We start from the raw sequence: 5262 nt of genomic DNA, 5'->3' as shown, positions 1-5262 counted from the left end.
ACATTGATATAATACCAAAATGGCATGTACATGTATTTGTTATGAACCGATGTTTTAAACATGCCAAATATCATCTTTTATTACATTTTTGCAATTCGCTTGAAAATAGATTGAGTTTTTTAGCCCATCATAGAGGTACCCGACCTCAAATCCCTATTAATATTGGTGGAGTCACATGCAATGATTTGCTTATGAATTGAAATTTTCCTGACTAAATTTATTCTTTAAGCAACGTACACAATTATACTTGATTATTGGCAGTTGTACCCAAATTTCATGATAAGTGGTTTCAATTTTTCCACGAAGGCTAAAGATCACCCTCGTCGGTTGCCAACACCACTTTATTATGACAATATATTAAATTTTATTTTTGATATTAATAAGTAAAAATTTTAAATTGTATTAAAACATAAAAGATTAAAGACTTATATGTCTCTAACATTAGAAAATAAGAAAGAAAATTTTATATATAATTTTAACATCTTTATAAATTAAACTTACATATACAATTTTTAAAAATATTTGTAAATTCGAATAATTGAGATTAGATTAACTGATTACAACAATATTATACGAGATAAAATGCTTTTAGTTAGTAAGAAATTTATTTCTTAAACTTTCGTACTTAGTTTAAATTAAAAATAAAATCTGCATACATTCTACATCTATAAAGAGAATGTTGTTAATTTTTTTATTTAAATAAAGTTTAAAATAATATTTATATATAATTTTATTTTATTTTATCTATTTTAATTAAATATAATAAAAATATGTACCATAAATTATATATTTATAATATTCGAATAAAAATATTTCTTTTATAATTTAATAATATTATTTTTTTATTTAATATTTATTAGTACTAAAACTAAATTTAAACTTCAAAATTATTAGAATAATTCTCATTCAACTCAGAATATTCTATTTCAATTTCCAAACCATTTTTAAAACGTCTTGAATAATAAAAGTAATTTAAAATTTCAAAACACTTTCTATATGAATATAAAATTTATATATCCACATCATTTAAAAAATTTTACCATTTAATTAATACAAACAAAATTATAAATTTTTTTTTTAATTAAATTTTTTTTGATATATATAAATTAAACTACATCCACTAAACTTTGAAACAATAGAGCTTGACCATCACTCAGTGGAGGAAGCACTCATAGATATACATTGTAATATTGTCATAACCACATTTTTTAATTTAGCTGAAAATTAACACTTCGTTTTAACATTGAAACAGATTGAGCCTAACCATCATTTAGGAGAGGAAGCAGTCAGATATACATTGTAACACTATCATAACCACATTCTTTTAATTTAGTTGATAATTAACTATTCGATTTAACTTTGAAACAGATAGAGCCTAACCATAACCATCTAGACCCCGAATGCGGGTGATTGAAGAGATGGGACGGGCGATCACCCGCGGCCACCTGCCAGCCATGCGCAGAGGAGCAGTTCACACATGGGGGCAGGGACACTATCAGCTGCGCGGGATTGGGATTAAAGGCATTCAGCAGGGGAGCATAAATGCTCCGTTCACCTCCGCACGCAAGGCAGGGTCCGGCTCCTCGGCTCCCATGAATGCCACAGTAATGGCGGGAGGGCCTCGAGGCATAGGCAGGTGTGTTATATATGGCTGCGGGATGGGATTCACAGTGCAAATTCAGGGTCTGTTCCGTTTGTTTATGCAGCCTCTGGAGCTGCTGGCCGCTCCAAGCGTTTGCCTTTCTGTTTGGGCTACTCCCCCGCCTGCATATGGTCTTCCCGTGACTGTTCTGGAATTCAATTTAGCGTTGAGCTCTATCCCAGCCTCAGGCACAGAAACTTTGTTTGGCCCTGCAATCATGGTTCGGCCTCGACAACGAATGCTCAGCCATCGAGGCACCTCTCGAGGTGGATCTTCGCACCCCCCTGATGACGAAGACTCTCCCCATTGCTGCCATTGCCATTGCCATCGCACTCATGGTGCAAACCCCCTTCGGTCCAGTCAATTCCTGGATACCAGCGCTCCTGAATCCTCTTCCTCGCCCGCCTTTGGCTCTGCAATTTTCAACTTCAACAGTTCTTTGAACCGTCCCCGGATCAACGCCCATGTTTCGGTGCTCTTCATTGAGGAGACCCATGATGAAAGCGATTCCAGAGACAATCGGGGGACGATGCCAACTGATGGCTCCGCGAGAGCCATGGAGACTCCCTCTGCAGATCCTGTGAATGTTTCGGAAAGCCCTCTTGCTGGTCCCTCGGGAGCTCAGGAGGCGATGATCAGCCAGAACGAAGATGTCAAGATGGAGCCCGTTCCGACAGCTACGGAGGAGGCTCATGACATGGCAGAATTCGGGTGGTGCAGGGTAGTGGAGGAGGATCCTGAAGACTAGACGCGACTTCTTACCAGGTCTCTGCGGCCCGTTAGTGAGGGCATTCGGCCACTCTTGTTGTTTTCGGATATGCTCTTGTATCAAAGCTGTGGTGTTACTGTCTCTGTGTCAATGCTGATGAGAAATTGTCTATGTTTGGGTTCTAGAATGTTTTCTCTGAGGCTGGGAAAGTTTTTGGCTCCCCTGCGTGGGATTAGTTTGCTGTTCCACTGTCGCCCCTACGTGGGTTGGTTTTTTGGTCTGGTTAGTCCTCTGAGACTGCGGTCTCTGTTGTTCCATGTTGCCATTACCTCCAGGCAACTGGTTCTTTTTGTTATGTAATGTTGTAATTGTTCTCTGATAATGTAAATAATAGAATAGTTTTAACAAGAAAAAAAAAACCATAACCATCTAGAGGAAGCAATCATAAATATACATGGTAACATTGTCCTAACCACATTTCTTTAATTTAGTTGATAATTAATTCTTTGCTTTTCAAGTTTTGTCATTTTAAGGTGGAAAAATGATCTTAAAATGGAATATTTGTGGATTTAAACTAACACATATGTAATTATGAATTTAGTTAATATTTTAGTTTTTATAAAATTTTATATTAAAATTCATTTTTTATAATAATGTTAAAATTATAACTTTTAGAAAAACATAAATCTTATAAATTAAAATTAATTTTACTAAATTATAAAATGATTATCATAGAAATTTTCCCCAATCAATTTCTTTTTCTTTCCAATAAAAGATTATTTTACAAACTTACAATGTTGATTCATTTGTTTTAAAAGTTAACCAACATTGTTAAGTTGGAAATTAGAACTTAGTTTTTCCAATTTCACTTACTATTTCATTTGTTAGGCTTCATATATGGTCTCATTCTTTTTACTATTATTTTAGTAAATTTTATCTCTCTCGACTATTATATTTATCTTCATTATTGTATATTAGGATTAGGGATTAAATTTGATAGGAATTTACAATTTTATTTATTTATTTAACTATTAACTATTTATTATTTTAAAATATATAAAATCTACACATCTATTATGATTTTTATTTAAGTTTTAAAATCATGAATTAGGTGGCTAATTAAAAAATGTAAATGAATTCATGTGTATACTTCTATAAAAGAAATTCTAAATAAAATTGTAGAAGCTAGTGACTCTCTTGGTTATAACTTCAACATAAGCACATTAGGTCTTTCCACTTATTAGAAAAAATTGTCTCTCACTTCACTAACTTCGCAATCCTTGCATTGTAGACACTTAAGCCTAAAGCATGAACACTGAAGCCTACAACTTACAAGTTGAGATTCACACTACATGTTTACTCTATTGGATGAGACTCTAAGATAAGCACAGTGGGTCTTTCTACTTATTAGAAAAAACTCATCTCTATCTTCGCTCCAATATTGCAATCTCACATTGCATACACTTAAGCCTAAATCTTGAATAGCTTAAAAGTTGAGGCTGACATGACATGTTCACACCCATGGGTCATTGACATTCTATATAAAACACTAACTGATTTTTTCATTTGTTTGAGTGAAAAAGTGATTTTCCGTTTGATTTTGAGAGTTTTCTATAGTTTCTTTAGTGTTGGTACACTACCTATAGATTTTGTTTTTTATAATGGGTTTATTTATTAGTTTCATTAGAAAATAAAATTATCTTGTGGCTAGATATGGAAATCCCAAATGTACGGTTACCAAGGCTATGATGCATTCTATACATTCATATTTGAATCTAAACACAATTGATTTTGAAATTTTTACCTGTTACTTTCTTTTCCGGAATACACTATACTTTCTATTTGTCAAAAGATTACGAATTTCTTCAAAATACAAGCGTCCTATATTATTATTATTTGGCATGTCAAAAACCTATGGAAATTTTAATTAAAAATGTGTTCAAACTTGTTTTTATTATTTTTGAGGTCCTCTTTAGTCGAATTCATGGTATTAAAAAGTAAGCTCCATTGTTCTTATTCAAAGTACATTATTGTCAATGGATTCAATCAAGCCACTTGAAATTTTTTAAGATAGTTTAGCATAATTTGTAATAGTATTCTCAATGGGGTGCAATATATTGACACACGAAAAATATTTTGGACGGCGTGCCCTCAGTACATTGGTCATCCTCCAGGCATGGCGTGACACATGCAAGGGTGATGGACATGGGATTAACACGAAAGCAGTGGGGGCTGAGGTCAGAGGCAAGGTAGGTGCTTTGACTGTTAGGTTGGATTTAGGGAGTGAAAAGCATAACTATATAATAACAGGTTTCTTACTCGCACTTTACAGTGCTATCATAATATCATTAACAGTGTCAGGTTTATCAGAATATTATTAACAGTGGCAGCCTGACAGGGATAAAGAGAGTTAGGTGGATACAGCGGTTTTGAGGTTGACCGGGGAACAATTTGTGGTCGGTGGGCTCAGATCAATCCATCGAGAATCTCTTGCGTAATCATGTATGCATGTGATCTTCGAGTATGTTAATCTATGATTTTTTTCTACTCATGAGTGGGTTGAGTCATCACCAGCAAAATCTTTTAGATTTTCTAATAATTTTGTCTCGAAGGATTTTGCTCCAAGTCAGGTTGCAAAAATAATAATATTTTATATTTTTATGAGGTTGACAATTTTATATTTTAAAAAATGATATAATTTAATAATGAATAATTATTTTTAGTTTTTAAAATTATAATTTAAGAATGATTTGATTGGCACACTTAGGGATTGAGCGAATTTAAAGAGTATAATGATTAGGTTGTAAAAAAAAAAAAAAACTTTACTTTTAATCATTACAATGAAAAATAAAAAGATTGATTTATTTTCTAAATCATATATATTTATGGAAATAATATATTTTTATAGAAA

Source organism: Pinus tabuliformis, chromosome 8 (genome assembly GCF_031772625.1).
Source record: "Pinus tabuliformis cultivar Carrire ecotype Pingquan chromosome 8, CPIR1, whole genome shotgun sequence".
NCBI classification, from domain to species: domain Eukaryota; kingdom Viridiplantae; phylum Streptophyta; class Pinopsida; order Pinales; family Pinaceae; genus Pinus; species Pinus tabuliformis.
Note: the sequence above shows the minus strand (reverse complement) of the source record.